At 44.6% G+C, this 10,499-nt stretch overlaps 1 pseudogene; it reads left to right on the top strand.

The window, feature by feature from the left end:
• The first annotated feature begins 251 nt into the window (after window positions 1-251).
• On the top strand, window positions 252-1,439 carry LOC101129597 (actin, cytoplasmic 1-like; annotated as a pseudogene).
• The last annotated feature ends 9,060 nt before the right edge of the window (window positions 1,440-10,499 follow it).

Raw genomic sequence — 10,499 nt, 5'->3', positions numbered from 1 at the left:
ATTGCCTGAGCTCAGGAGTTTGAGACCAGCCTGGGCAACACAGTGAAACCCTGTCTCTACTAAAATACAAAAAATTAGCTGGGCATGGTGGCATGCGCCTGTAATCCCATCTACTCGGGAGGCTGAGGCAGGAGAATTGCTAGAACCCGGGAGGCAGAGGTTGCAGTGAGCCGAGATCGCGCCACTGCACTCCAGCCAGGGCGACGGAGTGAGACTCCATCTCTTAAAGAAAGAAACAAAAAAGATAAAATTCAGACCGCCAAGACTACATCTGCCCCACCTGCACAGGGCCTCGCCCTCGCCACTCCACAGACACCACAGACACGTGCCGCCAGCTCACCAGGGTGATATCACTGGGCTCCAGCATGGGCAAGGCCAGCTTCGCAGGTGACGATGCCCCATGGGCCGCCTTCCCCTCCATCGTGGGGCGCCCGCGACACCAGGGCATGATGGTGGGCATGGGCCAGAAGGACTCCAATGTGGGCGATGAGGCCCAGAGCAAGAGAGGCATCCTGACCCTGAAGTACCCCATCTAGCACGGCATGGTCATCTACTGGGATGACATGGAGAAGATCTGGCACCACACCTTCTACAATGGGCTGCATGTAGCTTTCGAGGAGTACCCTGTGCTGCTGACCAAAGGCCCCCTGAATCCCAAGGCCAACCACAAGAAGATGGCCCAGATTATGTTTGAGACCTTCAACACCCCACCCATGCACGTGGCCATCCAGGTCGTGCTGTCCCTGTACTCCTCTGGCCATACCACTGGCATCGTGATGGACTCTGGCGACAGGTCACCCACATTGTGTGCATATATGAGGGGCGCGCCCTCCCCCACACCATCCTGCGTCTGGACCTCGCTGGCCAGGACCTGACCGACCGCCTTATGAAGATCCTCACATTGTGCAGCTACAGCTTTACCACCCGCAGAGGGAGAGATCCTGTGTGACATCATCAAGGAGAAGCTGTGCTAAGTCGCCCCGGACTTTGAGCAGGAGATGGCCCCACCGGTCCTCCTGGGAGAAGAGCTATGAGCTGTCAGATGGCCAGGTCATCACCAGCAGCAACAAGCGGTTCCACTGCCCCGAGGCGCTCTTCCAGCCTTCTTTCCTGGGCATGGAATCCTGTGGCTTCCACAAAACTACCTTCAAATCCATCGTGAAGTGTGACGTGGACATCCACAAAGACCTGTACGCCAACACAGTGCTATCTGGCAGCACCACCATGTACCCTGGCATCGCCCTGCAGGATGCAGAGGGGGATCACCGCCCTGGCTCCCAGCATGAGGAGGATCAAGATCATTGCTCCTTCTGAGTGCACATACTCTGTGGATGCGTGGCTCCATCCTGACCTCATTGTCCACCTTCCAGCAGTTGTGGATGAGCAAGCAGGAATATGATGATTCCAGTCCTTCCGTTGTCCACTGAAAATGCTCCTAGGTGGACTGTTCCTTAGTTGCGTTACACCCTTTCTTGACAAAAACCTAATGTGCAGAAAATAAGATGAGATTGGCATGGCTTTGTTTTTGTGTGTGTGTGTGTTTGTGTTTGTGTTTGTTTTTGGCTTGACTCTGGATTTAAAAACTGAAACTGTGAAGGTGACAGCAGTCGGTTGGAGTGAGCATCCTCCAAAGTTCTACAGTGTGGCCAAGGACTTCGACTGTACATTGTTCTTTTTTTTCTTTTTTCTTTTTTTTAATATTTATTTTATTTATTTATTTATTTTGGGACAGAGTCTCACTCTGTTGCCCAGGCTGGAGTGCAGTGATGTGATCTTGGCTCGCTGCAACCTCCACCTCCCAGGTTCAAGTGATTCTCCTGCCTCAGCCTCTTGGTAGCTGGGACTACAGGCATGTGCCACCATGCCCAGCTAATTTTTTTTTTTTTTTGTATTTTTTTAGTAGATACGGGATTTCACCATGTTGGTCAGGTTTTTAATTTTTTTTGTATTTTTTTAGTAGAGATGGGGTTTCACCATGTTGGTCAGGTTTTTTTTGTCTTTTTTTAGTAGAGACGGGGTTTCACCATGTTGGTCAGGCTGGTCTCAAACTGTTGACCTCAAATGATCTGCTCGCCTCATCCCCCAAAGTGCTGGGATTACAGGCGTGGGCCACCGTGTCAGGCCACATTATTCTTTTTTAAATAGTCATTCTAAATATTGTGAGGTGCATTGTTACAGGAAGTCCCTTGCCCTCCCAAAATCCAGCCCACTTCTGTCTAAGGAGAATGGCCCAGTCCACTCTCAAGTCCACACAGGGGAGGTGATAGCATTGCTTTCATGTAAATTATGTAATGCAAAATTTTAAAAATCTCCCCCTTATACTTTTTTGTTTTATTTTGAATGATCAGCCATCATGGCCCGCCTTTTTTGTCCCCCAGCTTCAGACGTATGAAGGCTTTTGGTCTCCCTGGGAGTGGGTGGAGGTGTGGAGGCATTCAGGGCTTACCTGTAGAGACCAGTTGAATAAAAGTGCACACCTTAAAAAAAAAAAAAAGATAAAATTCAAGTATAACAGACAGTGGTCTTAAAACCAGTCTTTATCCCAATAGCCATCAACATACTCTGCTGTTTGTCATTTGTTCTCTGTAGTGACTTGTTACATTTTAAGACTGTATTTTTAGTTATCAGAAGAAAATCTCATTGGCTGCTTTGCAGTCCTGCCCTCTGTTCACATAGCCTATGCCACAAACACTGCTTTCCCTGAGCCTGGCTTCCCAGAGACAGCTGTCTTCCAAGACCTCAAGGCCCCTTTGCACTTAAAATTATTGAGGACACCAAAGATCTTTTGTTTATGTACATTATATATTTCTATATTTACCCCATTTGAAATTTAAGTGGATACATTTTAATAATTTATGTTAAAATGACAATAATAAACCCATTGCATTTAAAGATAACTTTTTTTTTTTGAGATGGAGTCTCTCTCTGTTGCCCAGGCTGCAGTGTAGTGGCACAATCTTGACTCACTGCAACCTCTGCCTCCCAAGTTTAAGTGATTCTCCTGCCTCAGCCTCTGGAGTAGCTGGAATTACAGGCATTTGCCACCACGCCCGGCTAATTTTTGTATTTTGACTAGAGATGGTGGTTTCACTGTGTTGGTCAGGCTAGTCTTGAACCGCTGACCTCAGGTGATCTGCCTGCCTGGGCCTCCCAAAGTGCTGGGGTTACAGGCGTGAACCTGTAATCACCTTACAATGTGTTTATAAAGGCTGACATTATTGAGTGCCAACTAATCTATTCCAGGCACTCTGCTAAGCAGTTTATATACATTATCTCAAGTAATTGTCTCAAAACTCCATGACACTGATACTATTACCCTCCCACAGAATGTGTAACTTTGGCTTAGGGAGAGTTTCAATGACTTGCCCAAGGTCAGATAGCTAGCAAATGGCAGAGCTGTTTGAACCAATGTCAACATGAATATCTTTTATAAAGTTAACAAGAAGTTGGTTCTATCAATTTTAGTTTGAATGGACTGTAAGAAGGGACAACTACACCTCACGTAAAATTGCTGATAAGCCAGACAGAAGCGACAAAGGAAATCAACCTCAAATCACACAATGTCCAAATCAGAATTATAGCTGTATCTATACAGATAGAGAGTTCTAAAAATTATCCATTTTGTTTCTAAGTAGTTGTAGCAATGTTTCTTCTTTTTAATTAAAAAAAAAAATACTGGCTGGGTGCAGTGGCTCGCGCCTGTAATCCCAGCACTTTGGGGGGCCAAGGTGGGTGGACCACTGAGGCCAGGAGTTTGAGACCAGCCTGACTAACATGGCAAGACCCTGTCTTTACTAAAAATACAAAAATTAGCCAGGCATGGTGGCACACACCTGTAATCCCAGTCACTCAGGAGGCTGGGGCAGGAGAATCGCTTGAACCCGGGAGGTGGAGGTTGGAGTGAGCGAAGATTGCACCACTGTACTCCAGCCTGGGTGACAGAGTGAGATGCTTCTCAAAAAATACATAAATAAATATATTTATTTATATAAAAAAGAAAGGGAAATATATATTTATATATAAATATATTTATATAATATATTATATGTGTATGTATTTTTCCTCTTCTTTTTTATAGAGATGGGGGTCTTGCTATGTTGTCCAGACTGGTCTCAAACTCCTGGGCTCAAGCAATCCTCCCACCTCAGCCTCCCAAAATGCTGGGATTACAGGCCTGAGCCTGTAACTAAACTTGAGGCATGAGTCTGTTTCTAAGCTTGCCATAGACACCTTCAGTGCATGTCTGCTTTTTGATTACCACAGTTGCTAATCATGGGTTATAAAAATATAGAATTCAAATATGTTAGGGCAATAATAAATTATATATAGATGCATTGATGTTGCAGTACATAAATGAGCCTTTCAGTCATTTTGCATTCTAGATAGATGTAATCTTTTTTAAAAAAATTAATTGCTTTCAACTTGAGCCTGGGATGTCAAGGCTGCAGTGAGCCATGATTGCATTACTGCACTGCTGCCTGGGTGACAGAGAGAGACCCTGTGTCATAAACATAAATAAATAAATAAATATTTTTTAAAAGATTCTAAGGCTGAGCATGGTGGCTCACACCTATAATCCCAGCACTTTGGGAGGCTGAGGCAGGAGGATTGCTTGAGACTAGGAGTTCGAGACCAACCTGGGCAACATAGGGAGACTCCTGTCTCTACAAATAAAAATTAAGAAAAATTTATTGGAGGCTGCAATGTCTATTACTATTTTTAAATTATTTATTATTATTAGGGTTTGAAAAAAATCTAGGATGGGAAAACAAAATTCAAGAATGCAACCAGGAACTATGTGTCAAGGAGAAATCCCAGAGAAAGCATAGCTTTCGTTAAGCCTCGCCCATATAACTCATAATGCAACCAGTCTTTTTTTTTTTTTTTTTGAGATGGAGTCTTGCTCTGTTGCCCAGGCTGGAGTGCAGGGGCATGATCTCGGCTCACTGCAACCTCTGCCTCCCACGTTCAAACGATTCTCCTGCCTCAGCCTCCCGAGTAGCTGGGATGACAGGTGCCCGTGACCATACCTGGCTAATTTTTGTATTTTTGGTACAGACAGGAATTTCACTGTGTTGGCCAGGCTAGTTGAGAACTCCTGACCTCAGGTGATCCTCCAGCCTCAGCCTCCCAAAGTGCTGGGATTACAGGCATAAGCCACCTCGCCTGGCCCCAACCAGACTCTTTAAGCCAGTAACCTCTTTCTCAGGAAGGTCATGACCCAATATTAATTTTTCATCTACAGGAAGTGACAAGAAGGCTTTATACATGTGCTGTGTAAAAATGGGGTTCAAAATGTAGTTAATAGAAACAGACCTGAGAATGTGCTAGATGATTATGAATTGCTGAATCTGACATGACCTGCAGCAGCCACACACCAACTCTACCAGTACACAGCTCCTTCTCCCCACTTCCTTCTCAATTATCTCACCCGCTTTTTCTCCACTGGTTATCTTAATCATTTTGCCTTTCCTGTTACCACTGTAAGTCAGGTTTTGTTATCAGAACTCATCACCCTTTAGTTATCTATACTTTTGTGTGGATGATTTTTATGCTTTAAATTTACCCAAAACCTATTGCTTAGACACTAAGAAAATGGAACAACATGCAAGAAATGTTAACAATGAAAACAGAATAATTTCCAATCTGCTCCACTGATTGTGCAAAACTGTAGGATGGCTTTATGTTCAGAATCATTGCCCTTTTAGACTCAAGAGTTTTGAACTCTGCTTCCAAAGAGTTAATCCTTCATCCGTGTTTTCTGTGCATGGAGCCCATAAAATCTAATTACATTCCGCTTCTAAATAAGGAGAAATGACTCCCAAATTCGTCTGGAAAAGTAGCTTTTTTTTTTTTTTTGAGACAGAGTCTCGCTCTGCTGCCCAGGCTAGAGAGCAGTGGTGTGATCTTGGCTCACTGCAACCTCCACCTCCCAGGTTCAAGTGATTCTCCTGCCTCGGCTGAGTAGCTGGGACTACAGGTGTGCACCACTGCATCTATCTAATTTTTAAATTTTTAGTAGAGATGAGGTTTCACCATGTTGGCCAGGCTGGTCTCAAACCCCTGACCTCAAGTGATCTACCTGCCTCAGCCTCCCAAAGTGCTGGGATTACAGGTGTAAGCCACTGAGCCCGGCCAGGCTTTGTTCACTGAGGATGTGCCAGTGTCCCAAGTTGTAAAAAGTTAATTCCATAGGCTTGCTTCTTACCTTCTTAGTTTGAAAATCATATATATCTCATCGTAGGAATACACTAAGGCGCGGATACTAAATATAGAAAGTAAGTTTGGGATGATCTGACTTGAAATATGGTTGTGTTATAAATGGGAATCACTTTGTGTTACATTGGGGTGCATACAGAACTAGGCAGAACTCTCAGAGCAGCTGATAAGGTGCTAGAGAAGTGGGGTGCTGTGGCTCACACCTGTAATCCCAGCACTCTGGGAGGCAGAGGCAGGTGGATCACCTGAGGTCAGGAGTTCGAGACCAGCCTGGCCAACATGGTGAAACTCCATCTCTACTAAAAATACAAAAATTAGCCAAGCGTGGTTGTGGGCACCTGTAATCCCAGCTACTCAGGAGGCTAAGGCAGGAGAATTGCTTGAACCCGGGAGGCAGAGGTTGCAGTGAGCCAAGATTGCACCACTGAACTCCAGCCTGGGTGACAGAGTGAGACTCCGTCTCAAAAAAAAAAAAAAAAGAAAAGAAGGTGCAAGAGGCCGAGATGCTACTAAGCCGACACAGAAAACAAATAGGTCTCAGCTATGAGCTCCAAATTTCAGTATTGATTGCTAATTAATCTGCTTCTCACATGAGCAACTCTGTGTTCCTGGGTCAGCAGCAGGGATTTGTTTGTATCATTCAATTATTTAATGATAGTTACAAATTTAACTTAATAATAATATACAATGATATGCTGAATAATGGAGGTAATTATACTTAACATCATAATTTTAATATAGATTGTATCTGCATTCAATGTAAGGCATTGTTTCCTAGAGTCAAGTCCCAGGACTATGTGCATCAGAAACATTTAGTGATACTTATTAAAATGCAGATTCCTAGGCTCTGGCCCAGACCTGATGAGAAACTCTGGGAGGTGAGGTCCAGGAATCTACGTTTTAGCAGAACCCCATGTGATATTTATGTACATTAAGGTGCTAGAACCCCATGCTTCTGTAATTAAGGAAGCTCAAGCTACAGAGTATTGGAAAAGCTTTTACAGGGAGAAGCATCTGAACCAGAAAGTTATTCCCAAGGGGAACCCAGCCTGGGGACAGAGGGACACAATAAGTGTTCCCAGCTGCCTTAGGAGCCTAGGAGCTGCAACCCTCTCCTTCCCTGGAGCTCCCTGTGCTGGGAGGAGAATTCTGCTGTGTGGACCCCAACTGGGGGCTAAGCCTGGTAACCACAGCACTGGGTCTCTCAGGGATCTAAGGGGAGATCTCTGAGATGAAAGGTAGGCACTCTCTAATGACCTTTGAAGAATATTCTAGATTGCTTCAAGGAAGGTGAGAAAAAGAAAAGAGAGATTGTTTGACTAGGAACACAGACTGGGCTTGTTTGACTAGGAACACAGACTGGGCAGGAGTCATTCCTGGGGCATTTGAATGGAATTACCCAAATGGTTGTCCCAGGGCAGTGGTAATTAACTATTTCCTCGGCAATCTAGAGCCAGGACCATCTCTCAGGAACTATGCAAGTTTGGAGCAGAGCAAATACTCCAGGATTCCCCCACTTTTGTTCCCGGACCAAACTGAGGATCGGGCTGCTATTTCTCGTGGCCCAACAATGAGACCCAGATGAAACTGGGGAGGAAGAGAGTTTTTATTTCTGCAATCAGCGACAGGGAGAAGGCCTAGAAATTATCGCCAGACCAACTCAAAACTACGAAGTTTTCCAGAGCTTATATACCTTTTAAGCTATATGTCTACGCGTAAGTGTGCATTCATCTAAAGACATAAGTGATTAATTTCTTTTAATCTGTAACTAAGGTGTGAGTCCTGAAGACCTTCCTCTGGAGTCTCAGTAGGTTTACTTAATCTAAATGAGTCCAGGTGCTGGGGTGATTACCTTTATCTTGTCTCCTGCTAAATCAGAGAGGTTTGGGGAGTTCCTTTAGACCCCAGTAAACTTGTTTGTGGACACCTGCGGAATTTCTTCAGATCCACAATAAAACTCGTTTAATCCTAAATGGGTCCTGTTAAGAATTCCTTCCTTATTTTGTGATGCTTCAAGGCCCAGGAAAGGCATATACGCAAAACTCTTGATGGGCTTTTGTTATATCCCAGCCTTTGTATAAGAAAACTGGCTCCTAATCTTCAACTTAACCACTAATTCAGTACTCAAACAGTTGTTATGGAGGCGTGCATTAGTGAGACCTGGCCTGCCACACTTTAACACCCCAAGAAGGGTTATATTCTGGTGATGTCTGGTTAAAATAAAAACGGAATGCCTGCTTATAGAGAAGCAATCTTTCCTCCTATAGCAGACAGAGCAGGCCTTCTCTGGGGAAATCCGCATCTGCAGGATGGAGACATTTTGTATCTAAAACCTACATTTAGTGCTATCTTCCTTTGTTTTTTGTTGTTTGTTTGGTTTTCTTTTGAGACAGAGTTTCACTCCACCACCCAGGCTGGAATACAGTGCCTGGATCTTTCCTCACTGCAACCTCGCCTCCTGGGTTCAAGTGATTCTCATGCCTCAGCCTCCAAGTAGCTGGAATTACAGATGTGTGCCATCATGCCTGGCTAATTTTTGTAGTTTTAGGAGAGACAGGGTTTCGCCATATTGGCCAGGCTGGTCTCAAACTCCTGACCTCAAGTGATCTGCCTGCCTCGGCATCCCAAAGTTCTGGGATTGCAGGCCTGAGCCACTGTGCCCGGCCAGTACTATCTTCCTTTGAAGGGGATAAAAGTCACATGCCAGGTGGATGAGAGCTTGGAACTTGGTGAATGAGAAAAATGCAGTTCTCCCCTCATATCTCTGCAGCCAGGCAGCCCAATTTATTAATATATGCACATACAGTGCATACAGCACATAGTGGACTTAGCCATTGACTGGAGGTCCAGGGACCTCCTTGCTGCTGTCCTAATGCTAACTTTTCAGTCCTCACGATTCCTGGCATTTAATTGACTGACTGCTTCCTCCCTTTTTTTTTTTCTTCCTTTTGAGACAGAGTTTCACTCTTGTTGCCCAGGCTGGAGTGCAGTGGCGTGATCTCGGCTTACTGCAATCTCCACCTCCCAGGTTCAAGCAATTCTCCTGCCTCAGTCTCCCAAGTAGCTGGAATTATAGGCACCTGCCGCTATGCTCGGCTAATTTTTTTGCATTTTTAGTAGAGACAGGGTTTCACCATGTTGGCCAGGCTGGTTTTGAACTCCTGACCTCAAGTGATCCGCTTGCTTTGGCCTCCCAAAGTGCAAGGATTACAGGTGTGAGCCACTGCACCTGGCTGACTGTTTCCTCCTTGAAGCTCCTTCCTCCTTTTCTGTCTACAACACTGCACTTTTCTATTCTTCTATCTTACCAGCCTTTCCTTATGTCTCCTATAGGGCCTTTTCAATCTATCACTTGACTGTAATGATCCTTAGGATTGTGATGTAGGCTTCTAGCCTCTCCAGGCACCCCAGGGCAATGCTGTTCATTCTTTTTTTCTTCTTTTTCTTTTTCTTTTGAGACAGGGTCTCACTCTGTCATCTAGGCTAGAGTGCAGTGGCGCGAACTTGGCTCACTGCAGCTTTGACCTTCCAGGCTTAAGCGATCTTCCCACCTCAGCCTCCAGAATAGCTGAGACTACAGGTGCATGCCACAATGCCTGGCTAATTCTGTTCACTTTTTGTAGAGAGGGGGTCTCACTATATTGCCCAGGCTGGTCTTGAACTCCTGGGTTTAAGGGATCCTTCTGCCTCAGCCTCCCAAATTGCTGGGATTACAGACATGTGCCACCTCGCCTGGCCTCATACTTAAGACATGTTACTTACCATCTATATCTAATTCTTCATCTTAAAAAAATTGTTTTAGAGATGAGGGTCTCACTATATTCATATTGCCCTGGATTCCTGGGTTCAAGCAATCCTCCCTCCCCAGGCTCCCAAGTAGCTGGGATTGTATTTTCAAGCCACTGTGACTGGCTTTTATTTTTATTTTTTTCATTAGTTCTTCAACTGTTTAGCTTACTTATCCTTAAATTAGAATTTATTGAATGCTACTGTCTCTTTCTCTCTCTCTCTCACATGTGCACACATACATATACTTTTATTCATTTCCTTTTTAAAGTTATTTTATTATAAATAAGTACATATATACTTAATTTTTAAATTTATTATTATTATTTTGAGTTGGAATCTCACTCTGTCGCCCAGGCTGGAGTGCAGTGGCACGATCGCCACTCACTGCAACCTCTGCCTCCCAGGGTCAAGCGATTCTCCTACCTTAGCCTCCTGAGTAGCTGGGACTACAAGTGCGTGCCACCACGCCTGGCTAATTTTTTGTATTTTTA

This window comes from Gorilla gorilla, chromosome 8 (assembly GCF_029281585.2).
Source record: "Gorilla gorilla gorilla isolate KB3781 chromosome 8, NHGRI_mGorGor1-v2.1_pri, whole genome shotgun sequence".
Classification (NCBI taxonomy): Eukaryota; Metazoa; Chordata; class Mammalia; order Primates; family Hominidae; genus Gorilla; species Gorilla gorilla.
The sequence above is the reverse complement of the archived record's forward strand: the minus strand, read 5'-3'. Positions and strand labels throughout refer to the sequence as shown.